The sequence below is a fragment of the Vicugna pacos genome, chromosome 5, assembly GCF_048564905.1.
Source record: "Vicugna pacos chromosome 5, VicPac4, whole genome shotgun sequence".
NCBI classification, from domain to species: domain Eukaryota; kingdom Metazoa; phylum Chordata; class Mammalia; order Artiodactyla; family Camelidae; genus Vicugna; species Vicugna pacos.
Window position 1 is genome coordinate 7,726,757 of NC_132991.1, and position 20,486 is coordinate 7,747,242.

Consider the following 20,486-nt stretch of genomic DNA (forward strand, 5'->3'; position numbering starts at 1 on the left):
ACCATTAGAGAATCACTTCTTTGGAGGTAAACACGGCCGCACTTAGATTCCAATTTAAAACGTTTTTTTCTCTAGTGGCCAGGGGAAGGGATAGGTAGTAATTAGAGCCAGCAGCGACTATAGTGCCTTGATGTGAGTTATTTTAACAGATACTTTTCAACAAAGCCATACCTTCTGAGATGGATTCGATGGTGAGAGCATGGAAGAGAGCTGTGATGGATCAGTCATACCTGGGAGAGGACGGGAGGCTGGACGGGGGCTGGGGTGCAAGAGGGGAAGTTTGGAAGGTCTGAGTCCACAGCCTGGGGGTGCTGCCTAGCCTTGGGAACCTAGCTCTGGACGACTTACCCTGTTTGGCCAGCAGGTGGCAGTGCAGGGCTGGAAATGAGCATCTGCTGGTTTTGTTTTTTGGGGTTTTTTTTAATTGATGTATAGTCAGTTTACAATGTTTTGTCGAGTTCTGGTGTACAGCACAACGCTTCAGTCATACATGAGTGTACACATATTTGTTTCATACTCTTTTTCACTGTAAGCCACTACAAGATACCAAATATAGTTCCCTGTGCTATATACAGTATAAATTTGTTACCTGAGTTCACCGGGCTGCTTCTGTTTTTTTATTATTTTTTTAATTAAAGTATAATCAGTTTACAATGTTGTGTCAATTTTTGGTGTACAGCATAATGTCCTCATCATACATATACATACATATATTCATTTTCATATTCTTTCTCATTATAGGTTACTGCAAGTTATTGAATATAGTTCCCTGTGCTGTACAGAAGAAACTTGTTGTTTATCCATTTTATATATAGCAGTCAGTATCTCAGATCTCAAACTCCCAATTTACCCCGCCCCACCCTCCTTCCTTCCTGATAACCATAAGTTTGTTTACTATGTCTGTGAGTCTATTTCTGTTTTGTGAATAAGTTCATTTGTGCTGGCTTCTTTTTAAGGTGACCTCAGTGTTCATTCCGGAGAAGGGCCCCAGGGTAGCCACGTGTGGGACACACTGCTGAAGCCTTTGCGACTCTGGCCCTTGGTTCTTAGGGCTGGGCATGGGGGTGGGTGTGAAAGTCGGGGGGCCAGGTGGGGGCACAGAGGACGTGTCCTGTCTGACTTGGGGGACACTATGAGGCTGAAAGGAGATCTTAGGGGCAGAAATGATTTGAACTTTCTTGGGGCTGCACTGGTGAGGGTGAGGGATGGAGATCAAGCCCCCAGTCTCCGAGGACTCAGCTAACCCCTGTGGTCAAGTAGCCTGCCCCGGGCCTTTTTTCTGGCACAAGGCATGGCGGTGGGAAGAAGAATGACCCCCAAAGACGTCTGTGTCCTAACGCCCCTAAATCTGGACTATACGTCCTTACGTGGCCAAAGGGATCTTGCGGCTGTGAGTGGGGGGTTGGAAGTGGGAGGGTGATCCTGGGCTACCCTCGGAGCCCAGCCTCACACAAAGGCCCTGCTGAGAGGGAGGCAGGAGGTTCAGAGTCGAAAAGATGGAAAAAGGAGTCGCAAGCCCCGCAACGCAGTGGTGGTGGGGGCTGTCGCAGGTGAGCAGGCAGGGAAGCGCTGGCTCCCAGAGAGCCCCGGAGGAACGTGGCCCGGCAGACGCCTTGGTTCAGCCCAGTAGACTTATGATCTAAAAGAATCGTAAGGGACTAAATTGCGTATTTTCAGCCAGTAGGTTATGGTCTTTGTTGCAGCCATCCTAGGAGACTGAGAGACCGGTCTAGTTGGGCAAGTGGCCGCGGGTCCCGCTGGGGTGTGAGGCTGGGAGGCAGAGACGGGAGCGGGAGCAGCAGCCGAGGACCCGGCTCTCGCGCAGTGTGACTGTGAGTCCCCAGTCTCTCCGAGTCTCCATCTCCCCTGAGGCAGGAGTTGGGGGGCCTACCTCAGAGACTGCCTGCCTCCACCCTCTTTGGTCCATCTGAGACCCCAGTTCCCCAGGCTCCTGGGAGACGCTTCAGGAAGGCGGGCTCCCCGGGGTCCTGGACGCCTTTCCCGCCCTTGGTGTTGACGCGTGCGGCACTTTGGGGAGTGGTCCCTTGGCTCCCTAACCCGGAAGCTCATCTGAGGGATCACGGGTCCGTCACCCAAATCCTGGGGCCCCAGAGCCCCTCCTAAGGAACTGTCATGATTGCACCACTGTCGTGGGTTCCAACATGAACGCTAACACTGCGTGCGTCCCTCGCGCGCAACGTTGAGACTTGTTTGAATTCTTTCCTAGTTCCCAGGCCAGCTCTGCTTCCCAGAAGGCGCCGATGGAGGGGAAGACATGTGTTCGGGGACCGACGGGGAGAGGGGCTCGCACCCTGAGGGCACGGCCGGGCTGCGGACGCCCCGCCGCCTCCCCTCGGACCCCTTCTCACTGTGTTGCAGATTCCTACAAATGCGGGCAAGCCCGTCTGTTTCCCTTCCAGAGAGGAATGGAAATTTACACCTGCTCTCTCTGAAAGGGCTTCAGGTCCCAGAACGAGGTGTGTGCCGAGTGGCGGGGTCGCTGAGACCACCCCCGCCGGGCGCCCACCTGTCCCTTCTGCAGGGGAGACACCTGGGGCTCAAGGCGGGTGGGAGTGAGCAGCGCCCTCTGCCGGCCTCGTGAGGAAGGGCGCTGGTGGGCGCCTGAGGACGAAGTTCCCAGGCTTGACGAGGGCACCGCCCAGCCTCCTCACGCCCACTGGACAGAAGCTGGCTGGGGTAAAACAGGGATCTGAACTTCCCTGGCACCCACAGCACCCGCCCCGCCAGAGCAGGGGTCCTGCCCTCCCCATGCACCCGGCCCCTCAAGCTCCCCGACTTCTCTCCACGTCGTCGCCCACAGCATCTTAATCTTTTCCAGAAATAACACACCTCCTGGGAGAAGGGTGCATAGCAAGGGCCGGCAGGTGGTAGGGAGGGCCTCGCTGCCTCCAATCTCAGCTTCAGCTCCGCCCTCGGGCGCACCTAACCAGGCTCTGGCTGGGGCTCTGCTCTGGAGGGCAGCTCCTGCTCAGAGGGAAGTGATTTGAAAATCTAATTGGTGGGGCCAGAACATTCCATTCCTTCACTGAGCAGTTTCCAGCCAGGCCATGCAAATGCGCTGTCTGGGCATAGTGGCCCTGCAGGGTGGGTCCGGGGCACTGCCAGGCTTGGCGGGAGCCCTGACCTAACATTTCGCAGTTGTTGTGAGAAATAAAGATGGCCAGACTCTGCTCCCCTGCCCCCTTCTGCCCCCTCCCTCATCCTGCTGTTTCTAACCTCTGACTTCTAACTCCCAGGTCCTCCTCTGTCCCAGCCCTAATCTCGCTCGGACTCACGCCCACTCCATGACCCCAATCCTCACACAGCAAAGCCTCCCTGACAGGCAGGCGTGGCTGAGATCCCACTGCCCTCTCCCCACTCTGCCCCTGTGACCTGTGCCCCCTCTGTCTGCTGAGCCCGCCTCATCTGTGAGAGCTGCCCTGATACTGACCTTGAGACGGTCACCAGGATGGCCGGGCAGGAAGCACCCAGCCCCGGACGGCACATCTCAGGTGCTCAGCAGACTGGGGCCCCTTCCTGAGGAAGTCTCAGCCAGGTGGGGGAGGCAGGCAGCTTGCCAGATGAGACCCTGTGGGGCCCCGTGCACATCCACGTGGGCAGCTGGGATGTGCCCTTGCATCAGGTACAAGGTCCACGCTGCCCCAGGGGCCTCACACAGAGTAGACTCTTCCCACATGGGTGGGGAGGGGTGCCCGGGGCAAGTTTGGTAGGTGTTTCTCTGGCCCTAGCGGTCCTGCAGTACTTTGGGTTCATGGGAAGTGAGACCCTTTAAAATCTGTGCTTGGAGAGTCATAAGGCAAATGGGAACAAAGCTGGCGTTTTCTAACACAGTAACAGCCCCGCTGCCCCTTCCCTGGAGCCCGCACCTCACCTGCCACAGGCCTGGGCCCCCAGGAGCCTGTCCCCCATTCCTCAGCCAGCCCTGATGATTGTCTCTGAGCAGAGCTGGGCATCATGGCTTTCTTACCAGGAGGGGAAAGGGGGCACCTGTCCCCAGAGAGCGGAGAGCACTAGCCCCGGTGACGTCGCGGTGTGTTCTGCCGGGCACGAGTCAGCAGGTGCAGGAGGGCCCTGCTCTCTGGGCATCCCGGGTGATGGCGGCTGCTTGGACCAGGGACAGCTGCTGTCCAGGAGCACAGCCTGGGCTCATCATTTGCCACCTCCTCCCACAAAGCAGAACAGAAACAGTTCAAGGAGGCAACTGTGGCTCAGCGTCTGTGTACTTGGACTCTGGGTTTGTGGGTTTAGCCAAGTCCTCGGTGTCCCTGGCAACGCAGAGCAGAGGGCCTAGGACGTCTTGCTGGCTCAGGGGCACCAGACGCAGAGGTGGACGTGGGGCATGGTGGGGAAGCGTCAGCCCAGGAACCAGCAGAGAAGGTCGGGGCGAGGGCGGGGAGGCTGCCCAGCCTCCATGGTCCTTGTGGCTGCCCACAGACCTCAGCCTTTTTCTTTCTGCACCTTGGTTTCCCGAGCTGAGTTTGACATCCTCGTTTTTAAGGATTATGCCAGCTGTGATTTGGGGAACCACCGAGAAGCAGAGAAAAAGCATGACCAAAATTACCCAGAAGCTACCCCCAACACAACAGGGATCAAGGTTCTGAGGTTTCCATGACAACATCCCATGTTGTGTTCGCTGGCCAGAGGGTTTTTCGTGTGCCTCATGGTGAAAACAGGGAGTCGACTGTACCCAGAAGTGTGATGGTTTGTGGCCCGGACTGCCTTGTCAGGTCTCTGGCAGGTGGTGGGAGCCTGAGCCAGGTAGGGGAGGAGCAGGGCTGGGGGAGGCAGGGCAGGGTCTTTGGGCTCAGAGAGCTGCAAGGACTTGAAGGCCAGAAAGAGCCACACCTCTGATCATCCCAGAGGCCTTAGCATGGCGGCGTCCTGTCTTCAGTGGGGGAAGAAAGCTTTAGCCAGGATATAGTTGAAGACCTGGAGCACCTTCAGAGCCCTTCATTTGTTCAGGACTGGGCCACTGTGTCAGGTTTTCTCCACATGGTGTGTCGATAACCCCTCTTTGACAGTCTCTTCTACCAGCTCTGTCCTCTGGTAGTCTGTCCACAGCAAAAAACATGCACACACACACACACACATCCCAACACAGATGAAAGCATGGATTATCCCTGATGGTCATTCAAAATTACTGTCTTTTTTCGACCTAAATTCCCTAAGTGATTAAATTACCTATGGGAAATTTATCGATTCCTTTGCCAAGTAAAAGACTCAGCAAATTATCCAAGGGAGCTAATCACACTTGCAAAAGGGTTTCCAGAAATGATGCTATGGCAATAATTAGGTAGAAGCAGCAGTGGACCCATTGGTCAACACTTAGAATATGGGTCTTTTGCATTCTTCGGTGAAAGAAAAATTTAGTCTCCTTCCTCTTCTGTTTTGATCTTCTTTTTCCAAAACTAATTGGAAGTGTAGCTCAGAGCACCAGCTTCGGGGCTGCCTTCCCCTGTCATCCGTGTGCACGCCTGTGTGTGCACGTTGGGGCGTGAGTCGGTGGGGGCACGGGTTGAAACTCCATCCTGATTCTAAGTCATGGACCATTAATAATGTCTGACTACAAAACTCAAGAGCCACTAAATATTATACTATTTATAAGTAATCTGTTGCCCAAGGCATTGAGCTACTTAATGAAGTCTTGCATTAATGTGTAACTTAAGAAATAGTTCATTCTACAAATATAGGCTACCAGAAGCATAATTTAAGCTATTCTGTTTACTCCACTACTTGGATGGACGCTGGAGAAGGAACAATGAGCACAAATAATGACAGATGAAACATCTTGAACCAGGCGTCGTGCACATTACTTTGCATGTGTTATCTGGTTTGGGTATCACAACATCCCTGTGAGAGATGCTCCTACTGTTCCCATTTTACAGACAAAGAAACTGAGGCTTAGAGTGGTTTTTGTAACTAGTTCAGAGTCATGCCAGGGAATTCAAATCCAAGTGCCTATGACTCTTATAACTACTGGATACAGTATCTCTCAGGCAGAAAGAGTAAGGCAAAGAGTGGGTCTGTGTGCTAAGATGTCAATTAATTTGCCCAAATGCAAGTAAGGAGTCTGTTTGCCTAAGGGGCTGATATTGGTTGGTTGGAGCCTGCAACAGTAAAGGTGAAATGGAGGAGAGCGGTGCAGGTTGGATGGCAAAGAGCCTGGGAGAGACAGCTGGGTCACCGAGAGCCCAGCAAGCCGCAGCTGCTGACCGAGCCTTCCAGACCTGGAGAACTGGTAGCTGAGATGCCCTCTGCCCTAATCAGGGGTGACGTGAGGAGAGCCCGGTTCAGGGGATTCCAGGTAAATGTGTGTTTCCAGAGATGTCCACGCCAGACACAGAAAACTGTCTTGGACTTTACTCAGGGAAATCCTCCCCGGCTCAGCTGGGCTGACCTTCCCAGGGTCCCATGATGAGGCTGACCCCAGGCTAACCTCCATTCAGGGAGGGCTGAGCACCCCCCCCCCAGTCACTCCCACAGCCTGGATGACACAATAGAGGCTCTGTCCTGTGGGCTTCAGATGCTTCCTGGTCAGCCACAATCATGTGGGCAGCCCGGGAGTAGGTTCTGCCCACTCTCTGCCTAGTGCACAGCTGGAAGCCTTGAAGGCAGTGTTGTGCAGGGAGGATGCACAGAAAGATACACGGGGCAGGGATGGTGCTGCGGTCAGAGCCACTCTGGGCTGGAGGAGGGGCTGGTCCATCATCTGGTCCCTGTGCCTCGTTCTTCTGCAGATCACAGACGCCTAGGAGAGCTGTCCCAGGCCCTAAAGGTGCCAGTCCCTCGAGGAAGCTGGGCCCACAGTCACTACCCTGCTGGCTCATGGCCCGGCTGTGACGGAGCAGGAGGAAGCCCAGCCCCCTTCATTCCTGGCATGAGACCCTTCTTCTCCATTTGATGTACTTAATCCAACACTTGCCCCGTGGTTAACGCCATTCCTTTACTTCCCAAGGCTGAGAGCTCGGGATCCCCCAAGACAGAGGGGTCTGTGCTCAGAGGAGACCTTGTTTACTTAGGACCAGGGCTGCAGACTACCTTCTGGGTTCTGGGGCCCCTGGAACCTCAGGGGACCAAGGAGCCCCAGAATCTCAAGTCTGGAGGAAACTTGGGTGAAAGGGGCTGGCTCCCAGAATGGGGGTGCCCGTTGTGGGCCCCACCCTCCTCTTAGCTGCAGGCAGCCCTTCCAGGCCCTGTGCGGCCCTGGGAACTGTCCAGCTAACCATCTGCTGAATTTCGGGGCGGCCACCCTACCTGACAGCCAGCCAGAGGACAGCCCACGGTTGGTGAGCTGGGGACCTGCACGGGCAGTGGACCAGGCTGGGAGGCTTGAGGGGCCACTGCCCATCGCCATGTTTGATCTGTAAGCCCTCCTGACAGTCAGCCGACGAAAAATGAGCCCAGGGGCCTCAGGAGGCCCACAGCAGGGCAGGAACTTCTTGCAGAAGAGAGAGGCCAGGTTTCAGGCTGAAGTAATACAGAAAGGCTAGGTTGTTCTAGAAGTGTCTGTTACAGCCATTAACCTGGCGGCCCTGAAAGGGGCAGTGACTAACCCATGGTCACAGCACTGGTTCAGAGGGTGGCCAGGAGCCGGATCTTGCCTCTCTCCACAGACAGACAGCAGTTGGTGTAGTAGACCCAGATGTAGCTACACCGGCGGCCAGTGTGTAGAGTCTTTCTCTATCATCATCTCATCCGAACGATGTTAGTAAGTATTTAATATGTGCCAGCCCCTGTTCTAAATGTTCGTTTATTCTCTAACCCCTTTAATCCTCTCAGAAACCCTGAGAAATCTTCGTGTCCATTCCGCAGACGAGGACATGGAGGCACAGAGAGGTTAGGTGAGGGCTGGGACGCAGCACAGGCCGACCTGGCCCGGGAGGCGCCGTCCGGACCGCTGCACTCCGCAGCTTCTCCCGCAGCTTCGCTGCAAGGGCCAGGATGCGCGCTTGTGCTTTTGTGTTTGCCGAGAGTGAAAGGAATGAAGACAGGAAAGAATTTGGGGAAGGGCAGTTGGGGAAGTTTAGCTCCTGAGCCCCTCAGGACGAGGGTCCTTGGAAGACACAGCGCCCATCCCAAATGGTGGGCTCAACAGCTCAGCTGACCTGAGATCCTTGGAGCGAGCGTCTGAGCGGCTGGGTCTGGTGTCCTTCCCGCTCCCCACCACCCACATTGGGGGTCCTCAGTGTGGCCCCTGGCCCCCGGCTGCCCTCCCAGGACAGTGTTAGCAGGGGTTCCAGGAAAACAAAAGAGGCTTCTCTTCGCCTGCAGGTGAGACTGGTCATGTATTGGTGAGATCTGTGGGGAGTGATGTTACGTCATGCTCATTACCATTCTCTCTGCTTTTCTATATGTTTGAAAATGTCCCTAATAAAAGATTTCTTAAAATGTAATGAAAGATGCCTTGTGGCCAGGAAGATGCTGAGGAGTGAGTAGTGTGGGAGTCGGCAGGGCTGTGCGGCTGAACCCGGGGACTGGTCCAGGCAGGGGACGTAGGCTGCTTGCTGGCCCAAGGGAGCGATTGCTCTCCTAACTCATGGGCGCTTAACCAACCCATTTCCCCCCCAAACATGCCCAAGGACGCCGCTGAACACAGTGCTCGGATCTGGGGGACGAGTCACTATGACAAGGGTCAGCAGACGGTGACCCCCCAGGCCAAATCAGGCCACCACCTGTTTCTGTAAATAGAGTTCTCTCAGAGCACAGCCGGGCACATCCACTCACGTATGGTGTAGGCTGCCTTCTCACCAGAACGGCTGTTGAGAAATTGTTATAGGACCGTATGGCCCACAGAAGCCAAAAACTGATAGGAAAGGTGTCCCTTCTGCTCGAGAACACAGTGGACGTCTGCTTGTACCAACTGAGCCGTATGCTTGCCAATATTCTGTTGCATCAGGTTCCAAACTTGTTTGTACAAGATAGATTTATTTTTGTATGTGTGTAACTTAATCGAGTAGTGTATAAATCAGGGAAGGAAGAATGTGAAATCAAAGTGTTCTTTCTAGGAAAGCTAGGTTAAATGTCTGGGAAGGGCCCAATAAAAGCAAGTCACTAAAAATAATTGTTATTAAATCGAATCTGAACAAGGGAATTACACAAAGCCTAGTTAGGGGGCATTGTACAAACCTGGAATAATTTTGCATACGGAGAGCTTTGTAAGCATCTTTAAGAATCACGCTAAGGAACTTGACACTGGAAATTGTTGACAACGTCCTGTAGTTGTGGTTTACGAATGAAAAGTGACCCACATCAGAGAAGAGGTCTTTTTAGCCCTACATCAAAATTTGGGAAACCAAAATACATCTGTGTTTTGAGGGGAAGATAAAAGGCTTAAAGAATACACACATGCCCAAGGTTTGTGAAACATGTTTTATGAGCTTCTGCTGGAGCCCACTTTTTTAAAGTGATCCAGTCACTATCCCAGTGAAGTCAGACACATTCCTTACCCTGTGTCAGGAAGCCTGTCCTCAAACTGCTTTTAAAAGAGGCTGCCCTTCGTATCATTCTGCTCTGCCCGGCTCCTCTTTGCTTTCCCTCCCAGCAAGGAGACATCTGCATCTGAGGAAGCAGACTGGGGATGGAGGGACGGAGGGGCATTAGCATCGGGGGTCCCCAGGCTCCAGGGAACCGGGATGGAGGCGGCAGGCTGTGGAGGTGGCTGGAGTGGCCGGGAGATTAGTTATGCTGAGCAAACAGCTAACTGAGCAAATGAGTCAATACCTTGAAGATAACGGGGCCCAGTTTTCTCACTCTCTGAGGAGGAAACTGGAAACGTGGGAACAGGGAAGGCTAAAAAGAACCCTGAGGGATTGGGATGTGTGGACGAAAAATGTTGCAGCTGTATCAGTAAGCAAAGGATGCTGCAGCCGTCAAGTCATCGCTGGCTACCGCCACCCTGGACACTGAGCAGAGGAAGCTCAGGATGCAGACAAGCAGGCAGTCCAGCCTCTGCCACCACCCCAACAGTGCCCCCTGAGGGAACTCAGGAGGGGAAAGAACAGGACACTGGCCCTAGACAGCTAAGTGCACATGAAAGGAGTAATTTCAATGAGCCCAGAACTTTGCACCTTCCCATACACAGAAAAGCACTATATTCTTTAACTTGAGATATCTGGTTTTCTTTAATCAACAGTAACATTTTGATGTTCTGACTACCTGGTCTTTGTTGCAAACCTCCTATATCCTGGCTTCTCCTCTGCCACTTTGGAACAGCCTCTTAGAGCATCTGAGATGCTGTGTCCCAGGCTCAAGTCCTCAGAAGTCTGCCAAGTAAAACATAACTCAACTTTTAGGCTGCGCATTTATTTCAGTCGACAGATGGAAGTGCAAGTATCGCGTGAATTCCCAGGCGTCTATGGCAATTACCCCGACAGACGTGGAAATAGTCGTGGTTGTGTGTGCGTGTAGTGATGTACACATGTGTCCACCGAGAGAACTAAGCAGTGACACCCCAGTAGCAGCGGGCATACCTAGCGCCCAGCCTTTGGAATACAGCCCATGGGATAAGACAGGGACCAGAGTCCAGGTTGATACAAGTAAATAAATTCATACATGAATAAACGCAGCAGGGAGAGGGGTGGTCTTCCTTACAAGAGAAAGCAACTAATGAAAGCAGAAAGGCTGGCAGGAATGACCCCCACGTGGAGACCACCATAGTGGTAGGTGGTACAGGCGGGATGGTTCTGGATGTTTTTGGAGGTGGGGCCATCAGGACTTGCTCACTGATGCTGGTGTGCGGGAGAGAGAGGAATCAGGAATGAGGCCAGAGTTTGAGGTCAGACGCAGGAGGGCAGAGGGCTCAGGGACTGAGGTTGGGGTAGACGGGAGGAGCAGAAGGGTCCCTGGTGAATTTGCTTCTGGTCCCTCAGGTGGGGGTGCTCACGACATCCAAGAGTGTGTGTCCACTATATTGCTGGCTATGGGTTGTAGAATTTGGTGAAAGTTTTGGGCTAGAGATATTAACTAGGATGTCAGTCCGCATATAAATGATATTGAAGCCTGGAAACTGGATGAGACCATCCAGTGGTGAGATCCACAGGTATGAGAACAAAGACAGAGCCGGGGGCCCTCCAGCAGCCAGCAGGCGGGAGGATGAGGGGTGAGGAGTGAGGGATCCTGGGAGGAAAGCCTGGAGGGTGAGGTGTCCTGGGAGTGGGGCCAGGACCCCAGGGGGAGGGACCTCAGGGAGGAGGGCGTGGCCCACTCTGCCTGCTCAGAGAAGCCCATGACCACGGGATTCAGTATCGTGTCTGTGGTGTGCACACAAGCACGCTCAGAGCCACCCGCAGCAACTTCAGGAGAGTAGGGGAGAGAGGAAAGCCACCGGAGGGGGTTAGCTTTACATCCCAGTCCACTTGTTTTACTAAATAAAAAAGAGCCCTGAGGCAAATACAATTAAAACTGACTATGCTTACTATTTATCCTGGGCATTGGATTAATGTGTTTTTGTTATATTATTTCTTTTATTTTTCTATATTTCTATTAAAATGTTTCTAACAGACTCACAGACATAGGAAACAAACTTAGAGTTATCCGGGGTGTTGGGGAAGCAGGTGGGAAGGGATAGATTGAGAGTTTGGGATTTACAGATACAAACTACTACATATAAAACAGATAAACAGTGACCTACTATATAGCACAGGGAACTATATTCAATATCTTGTAGAAGCCTATAATGAAAAAGAATATGAAAAGGAATATATGTATGTATGTGTATGACTGAAACATGATGCTGTACACCAGAAATTGACACATTGTAACTGACTTCAATTAAAAGAAAGGAAAAAAATTTTTTTCTATTAAAACTGTGTAATAAAAAAGAAGAAAAAACATTTATAAGTAAATAGTTAAATATGTCTGCAGGTGAATGGATAAAGATGTGGTCTATTTATACAATGGAATACTACTCAGCCATAAAAAAGAATAAAATAATGCCATTTGCAGCCACATGGATGGACCTAGTGATTATCATACTAACTGAAGTAAGTCAGACAGAAAGACGGATACCACAGAATATCACTTATATGTGTAATCTTAAAAAAAATAAAAATGAACTTATTTATAAAACAAACAGACTTACAGACAGAAAACAAACTTATGGTTACCAGTGGGGGAAGGGGGATAAATATGGTAGTCTGAGATTTGCAGACACACACTACTATATATAAAGTAGATAAACAACAAGGACCTATTGAATAGCACAGGGAACTATATCCAATTTCTTGTAATGATATATAATGGAAGAGAATCTGAAAAAGAATAAATTTATACATATATATATATATACACACACATATATATATATATATATAACTGAATACTTTTGCTGTACAACCAAAAATTAATATAACATTGCAAATCAACTATACTTCAGTTTAAAAATTTTTTTTAAAAGAAGAGATGCTGTCTTTACTTAACAGTTTCTACTGTTATGATTTGTTATCTGGAGATCCAAAGTGTATGAAAACTGTCTAGATATACTTGTCTCAACTTCTAATTACAGTCTCCAGCTGCTGGCACAGACGCCCGTGAGCCTGGGCAGGCCACAGCCCCACAGCACCTTGTCCCGGAGAGGAGCCTGTGCAAGTGTGGGCACGAACAGGGCCCTCTGAGCGAGAGAACAAGGACCTCAGGGACCCTCCTCGGGGCTCCTGACCTTGCCTGTGAGGAAACCAGGCCAAGGTCAGCCAGGGAGGTGAAATTGCAGACCCACACGTCTTTCCTGCCCGGACTCCAGCCTCTGGTGACCTCAGCGGCCAATTTCCTGGCATCTGTTAAACTCTAACCTTGAACTGACTTAATGGTCGAGTCGAGGCCCTGGGGCAGTGTTTAGGGTTCTCTCTTCCAAAGAGGAATTGAGAGAAGTTGCATGGAAAATGACTGTAGTCTCAACACAAGATGAGAAGGACAAATACTTTTACCTAACCAGAAGGACGCTCATGGTAAACTTGGAGCCCCAAACTGGCAAAGTGTGGGTGGTCCTCTGGAGGCCTCTGTACAGACCAGCTGCCGGGCATTTTCCCCACCCCCTCCCCTGGTACCCTTGACCTGTTCCAGGCCAGGTGGCTCCCTGGCTCGGCTGTCCCTGGCGTGACAGGTGCACAGGGCCCTCCCCACTACCGTGTCCCGCTTGCTCGCTCCTTCCTCACCTGGGAAGCTTGTCTTCATTGCACTGCTGGCCCAGGGACCCGAGAAACAAAGACCCAGCCTCTCAGGGCCCATCTGCCTCCCCCGGGCCACCACTGTCCAGTGCAGCACGGCCCCCATGCTCCCACAAGCCCCACGTCTCCTTGGGGCACCACTGCACTCTTTCACGGGGAGGAAACGGGGGCCATCAATGTTAAAATGCTTAAAATATCATTTTGCCAAACCGCGTGGTTGGGGCAGGAGGTGCAGGGGTCACTGAGCAGACTGGGGACACGAGGCGGGGACAGGCAGGATCGGGGTGGGGATGAATCCTTGCACACGTGCCCTCGAAGATTGGAGGAGGGGAGCCGGACAGGCACCATGACTTCGGGTCTCTGGTTCCCTCCCACGAGTGGGTGCCAGTCCCAGGAGGCCCGGCCGTGTGAGCCCAGCCGCCCTGCCTGCAGCTTGGCCAGGCCCCAGGGCCAGGTGCCCGGCGAGGTGAGCCAGGTGTCAGCACCACAGCCTGTGTCTGAGGGAGCGTAGCAGCGAGGCACGTTATCTGGCTCCTCTGGGCCACAGTCTGGTTTCAGCACAAACCACCCCCCCGAGAGGACTCTAGGACAGGAGAGCATGGCATCACGTCCTCACCCTGGCGGAGAGGGCAGATGCCATGATTGCACCATACTGAGACCTACCCGCTATCTGGAGGAGCAGGGTTTGCTGTACCCACTCTACAGATGAGCAAGCAGAAGTTGAGAGCTCCACTCCTTGGTTAAAACCTTCCTCATTTCCCTCAGGGTGGATCAGAGCTCCTTCCTCTGGGTCCTGCCGCTACCTGCACCACACGAGTTTCTGCCATGCCAAAGCATTCACAGCCTCTCCACCCACTGGGCACACAGGCCTCCAGCCCTCCCCTATTCCCACATTATCATGTCTCTGTGGCAATGCCACCTCCTCCAGGAAGCCTCCCCCGATAGTCTCAGGCTACTAGGGGGCTTCCCATGACATCTGTGTTCTTCTTGGCACTACCCTAGTTGGGTTGTGTTGTAGGCAGTCTTCCATGTCACTTCCCCCTACCACCCCTGACCATGGACTCCCTGAGTTCAGGGAAGGCTCAGGGCTGCCCACGGAATCCTTCCTCCCAGAGGAATAAAAACAAACCCAACCGAAGACAAAAAAGAGTAGGAAGTCAGGGCCATGTGAGAGAGAAACAGAAACATGAATGTCCCGGGACCGACGAGCTATAGAACCGTCACAGCTGAAACTCGTCCTTGGTTCTGAGCTTCCTGGCAGCCCAGGGGAAAGTGAAGATGTGATTCAACATGTCCCCAGTTGTCAGCAATGAGAGCCTACCTGTCCTGGTGAAGCCTTTCCTCAGATGGTAGGTTTCAGCTCTCTGACCCTGATGCCTACCACAAGTTCAGCCTCCTGGTCCCTGCAGTGCCCAGCGGGGCTGAGCACCACTGGTGTGCTGAGCACGTCTGGCCGGGATTACAGGAACCTCGGGGGGGAGCAGAGCTATCGTAGGCCTGCGGACGAAGCGGAACTCCAAACTTCTGTCCCTGCTGACAGCTAACATCAGGTTACATCACAAGGATCATGACCCCAAGTCGTGGCTCTGACCCCATGGTCCAGCCCAGACCCCAAAGTCAGGGCAGGGTAAGCCAGCCTGCACCCTGGGGCCCCTCCCAGCCGTCCCATACTGTCCCTGGTGATTTCCAGAAATGCCCCGTAAGCCGTTGAGACAGGGCTTGGGATCATGCTTGCGTTCCCACATCAGTGGCACAAAGCTCAGAAAGGTGGAGCACTTTTCCCCATGTCGCACAGCTGCTGGCACGAGCATGAAGACTCTAAACCCAGTGTCCTGACTCTTCCTGCTGCCCTCTACCCCGGATCCCAGATTCACCTATAAAGGGGGCAGGTGGTGCGTCAGCAAAGTCCTGAGAAGTCTCGTGTCCAAGCATGTGTCTTCTATCCCACCTGTCACGTGACAGGCAAAGCTCTGGGGCCGGGCTGAGAGGGGAAGTGTCTTTTGGCAGTGACCAAAAACATCCAAAGCCTGGTCTGGCAAAAGACACGGACAGTCAGTCACAGCTTGCTGTTTATTTCTACCCGCTTCTCTTTATAAATGGATTTGAGTTGACTTTTAAAAGGTGTGCGAACAAGAACATATGAAGGAAATGGATGAGGAAGGGAAAATGAGAGTTTACATTGCAACAGAGCAAAGTCAGTACATAAAGAGCATCATGATGGTGCTAGAAGTGTGTTACAAATGTGATTCTGGGCTTCCTAGTGGCCAAAGCGAAGAGGGAAAGTGGTCAGCCTCAAAGTGCTCAGGTCCCGCAAGATACCTAAACAAGTCGATTGACCAGATGCACAGCCTTTCCTGGCTATGAGCTCTGAAGCCCAGGTCTCTTGTGGTGCCAAATGAAGTTGGTCTCATGAAACGAGGGGACAGTGTCCTGACCACATCCCCACAGCAGGGAGTTTCTAGACCTCCTCCTCTAAATAGCATCTCCAAAGCACTCAGTTGGCACAGCACCAAAATTTAACTCGGTAAACTCACCCTCCAGGGTGGGGTCAGCCTGGGCGATACTGGTGTGTCACGCACAGGTTGTGGTGACCAAGGACAGACAGGCTCACGGATGGATGCAGAAATTACTCCCCAAGACTCCGCTTCTGCTGACAGCAGAGGTGACAGACGCCACTGGAGGCACTGTTGTCCTATTCCTGGAGAGACACCCGGACCAGCGGAGGTGTACATTTGGATGAGAAGGTTCTACTGTGTTTCTTTCAAAACTTAAAGAAAAAAAAAAAGATCTAAGTTCAGGATGCTGTGCCTGGTGTCTGGACAGGTGCCAATCATGGTCGCTGTCCTTGAGGGTTTTTGGGCTGTGCTGACACACAGCTGAAGGGGTGAGAACCTCATGTGTGGGAGTCAGGAGTCCCGCAGCCCCGGACACGGACCTCAGCACGGCATCTCTGTGGCTTGGGCGAGTCACATCGTTGCTTTGAACCTGAGTCTCCTCCTCTGTAACATACAGACTGGTGACAAAAATTCCTGCTATGCAGGTCAACTGGGAAGTACGAGGTAGAGCAGGGGATGTGCTGGTCCACTAGGTGTGGGACAGACGCTAAGTCCTTCTGTCACAAAAGAATAGGAGTTTGCACGTGGGTCTGGTGCAGAGACCTGGCCTGTGTCCCTGGCACTGATGCAGGGGGCTCTCCCCAGACCAGGGTCTTCAACTCAGTCCCCCAGATTCTTCAGGTCCTCCTGGGCCCCACGCAAGAACCCACTCTTTCAGACCTGCAGGCTTCTGAGCAGGTCAGGGGCCTGCCTGCCCGGACTGACAAGCCTTGGAAGGAATTTTAATTGAAGTTCATTAACATTTTTCTCCAACTGCTCGAAGATTTGCTTTGAGAGCTGGGAGGAATGTTAGCTCTGATAAGAAGAAAGTAGGTCCCCAGATGAACCAAACTCCCTTGCTCGGGGGATCCAGGTAAATGCTAACTAAGCTTGCGTGCACACACCGACCAGTCCCTCACCCAACTTCCGGGCCCAAGACCTTGGGACCATTGGCTCAGGTTCCCCAAGAGCTCTGCCCGTGGTGCCTCTGTGAGCTGGAGAGGAGGGAAATCCCAGCCCAGCACCGGGTCGGAATGCAGGGCCTCTGGCTACATCACCACACATTCGTTCACCTTTGATGCACCTGCTCACCGCTGGCCTGCCTGCTGAGGCTCAGGACGCTTAGTGTGGGTCACAGCCCTATCGGGTCAGCATTGCACTTTCCCCGACTTTATGATGAGGAAAAGGAGGCGTGCCCGCAGCCCGGCACTCCAGCCCGGGCGGATGACCGGCGGCCCCCACTGTGCGTCTGGAGCCTCAGGCAGAGCTGGTCTGGTCACCCACGCGGGCGTTGGCTGCCGTGGGGGTCCTGTGGGACACGCTTCCGTGGACGTGAGTGGGTCACAGCCCTCGAGCAGAGGCATGGGCACTCAAGCCCCAGCCGGCCCCATCCCACGGCTCAGGCCCTCTGCCCCTCGCAGCTGCTGGTGTCTAGAGCTACCGGTCCAGTACGGTAGCTGCTACCTGACATGATTATTTCCAGATAAATTTAACTAAATCAAGTGAGACTCCAGTCCCTCGGCCACGCCCACTACATTTCCGGTGCTTAGTAGCCACATCTGGCTACGCTCCGGGACCGAGCAGACGGAGAACTGTTCTACCATCGTGCGAATCCTGTCGGGCAGCCCTGGCCTGAGCGTTAGGACTTTCCACCTGCTGGGAGGTCTGGTGGGCTCCGTGACCAAGGTCCTGGGGGTGGTGGGTGACATGCGCCTCCAGACACATCCACAGGTCCTAGGCGCACCTGGACCTCGCCGGGCCCCCTCTGCCTCCTGCCCTGAGCCAGGCTCCCCCCAGGCCCTGTGCTTGTCCCCCTGACCTCAGAGAGGTCGGAGCTGAGCAACTGGTTCCAGCAACACAAGGGCAGCAGTTTCCAGCCGAGCAGGTCTGGGCTGGGCCTCCTGTTTGCAGAGCTCAGCAGCCCCTGCGGCCCTGTGGCCAGCTGGCCTCCACCCTCCAGAAGCAGCCGGACACCACGGCCCATCGCCCGGACTCCAACTGCCCATCCGGGACCCTTCCCCAGCTCCCCAGCTGGAGATGAGCAGCTGATAACCAGGACAGCAGCACCCCACCCATCCAGACGGCATCAGCATTTGCCTGTGTGAGAGCTGAGCGTGTGTGCATGCATGTGTGTGCGTGTGTGCATCCGTGTGCATGTGTCTGTGTGTGTCTGCGCCTGTGTCACCTGGACTGGGGTTACTGAGACCAAGGACACCCCCTCTTCCTCCCTAGCGGACATTGCTGGCTGGGGGAGCGTTTGCCTCCCTTTCCCGCCCAGCAGGCAAGGGCTGGTTCTGGGACGTCAAAGAGTCCACGGAATAACCTCCAACGTGTGAAAAACAAGACTCCTGAGCCTCCGTCCAGCTGAGCTTGGTCTTCTCCTCTGTGAATGGGGACAGCAAAGGTGCCCCACACAACCCCCCGGGGTCAGGTGTGAAGCTTTCAGCTCGGTGCCCGGCATGTGCCGCGTACCTGGTGACTCTACGCTGCCACTGCCTTTTATAATAAATCTGCTAGAACACCTTCCGTTGGTGAATCTGCAGAGCACCCGATGACATCGCCCCCTTGACTGCTCTGTCAGGTGACCTCAGGCTGTTGATGAGCAGGAGCGCAGGGAGGTTGACGGGGGGCCCACGGCCAGGGGGCTGTTGCGTCGCCCACCCTCAGCACCATCTCCCCCGGTTGCCCCAGGAGCATTCGAGGCCAGGTGGGAAGCAAGAAGCCCGAGAGTGAAGAAGGATGACAGGTGATGTGGGAGGCGGACCTGGGCGGGGTGCTCAGGTGTTGTGGCCTCAGTCTTGTGACCCTCAGGGGACACCTGGTGTGTCCCAGGCTCCTCCCTGGGCCGCCTGCAGGGGCGAAGGAGAGAGTACTGGAGACTGCCTGGGAAGGTCACTGTGGAGCAGGGAAGGCAGAGGGGCAACAGGACCATCCCCCAGATGAGGGCTTCTCTCTGCCCGCTGTGGAGGCAGGGGTCAGTGTGGTGCCTCCTCTGTCGTAGGAAAGGGACGAGGCCCAGGAGGATGGGCCAGCAGAGCGGGGCACTCACATGGCACGATGGCTTCATGCACCCTTCCTCTGCAAAACCTTCCCCACCCAGCTGCTCCCACAATCCCACCACTCGAGGTGCATCCACAGCACCAGGCGGGAAAATTGTGTCTCTAGAAGGCGAACCGTCTTAGGGGCCGGAACCACCAGGAGCGGGCAAAGCCCTGGGGAGGGCTGGCCGGTCCTGTTAGTCGAGAAACGGCCCCTGGGAGAATGGGACCTGGTGGTGAGTTCTGATGAGATCCAGGAGAGAAAATGGTGGCAGTGCCAGAGCCGGGGGCTGCCCAGGGTGGAAGCCCCCTAACATGGGCCACAGTGCCCGGCCAGACGGCTGCCCCGCCAGACACACTCAGGACCCAGCAGGCAAAGCTGGCAGGCCGACAGCTGAGCACAATGACTTCATTTTCAGATTATTATTATTTAAACATGGAAAAAACAAGGAAAGACAAAAGAAGTTTGTTTTGGCAACTTGACTTTCAGCTTCAGGAAAGTCGTGGCCTAGGGTTTTCCCCAGAGTTTCTTTGTTATTCTGAGTCGTGGGTGCAGCGGGGCGGGGCACAGGGCCAGGTGGGACTGGGCACAAGGGAAGGTGACATCACACAGCCACTTGTTTTGCCTACAAAACCCAGTGACTGGCGGGGGACTGGTTTTTTTGACCTGCGGTACCTGGTGGACTGAAACACTGCTTCGGGCCTTTTCTTTGTTTTGGTTTTGTGTAGTTCCCTGTGGTTCCTGGTGTCAGAACACTGCCTCTAGCCCTGGCCCTGCCATCACTGGGCAGTGTGGCCTCAGGAGTCGAACAGGCCTCTCGGTCTCACAGCAGGTGAGCCTCGAGGGCAGGACCACGTGTCTGCAGCCGGTCCCTACAGGGTCCTGGGATCCTGGTGGGATATGCCTGCCCAGGCTCAGCCCACCTCCGCACCACTCACTCTCTCTTCCTCCTCCGCACCTCCGATGCAGGTGAACACATTTCTTTCAGTCCTCGCTCCCCAGGGAGCCGGCCTGGACCCTCTGGCTGCTCTGCACATCCATGCCTGTGGCCTGGCTCCACCTTGTGCAACCAGTGGAGGGGAGGGCTCCAGCTCTGGCTTCTCCCTGGTGCAGCTGCCAGGCAAGTCATCTTCCCTCTCTCAGCACCTGTCCTTCACCTGAGGGATGGGGACTTGTCAGCACCATGACACCATCGGCCCTGGGATGCCACCAACATGTAAACCTCAGATCCCAGGAGCGCCGTCCCCCATCTGCCGCTCATGGCCTTGGGGGACCTCCTCTGTCCACTCTCAGCTGGAAACTTCTGGGGCAGCAACCACGTCTCCCCACGGCCCTGGATCAGGGAGAAACCGCGATGAGGCCCAGCGATGAGGCCTCGGAGAGGGGTCTGCTGGGCGCCGGGGCCCAACATGTGAGGAGGTGCCCACCCCCGGGAGGCACATGCAGGGCCAGCCTCCCTTGTCTCAGCTGAGTCCCCCGGTGCTGCACTGGGGACTAGAACAAGGAAGTGCAGCCACCAGCCATGAGGAACAGGGGTTCCTGAGGAATAGGGTTCCCCAGGGAACAGAGGTGCCAGAGCCCCTTTCTCCCTCTGCTCCTCTCTCCAGCAGCTGGACTGGGTGTGCTTTGGGAGCAGGTGCTGTGTGATCGGCAGAGCCTGGAGCAGGGCCTG

At 54.2% G+C, this 20,486-nt stretch overlaps 1 long non-coding RNA gene across 1 annotated transcript; it reads left to right on the forward strand.

The window, feature by feature from the left end:
• Positions 1-4,691: 4,691 nt before the first annotated feature.
• LOC140696569 (uncharacterized) lies at positions 4,692-8,414 on the forward strand. Its single transcript, XR_012073044.1, has 2 exons — positions 4,692-4,779; positions 7,635-8,414. It is a non-coding gene; the product is annotated as an uncharacterized lncRNA (long non-coding RNA).
• The last annotated feature ends 12,072 nt before the right edge of the window (positions 8,415-20,486 follow it).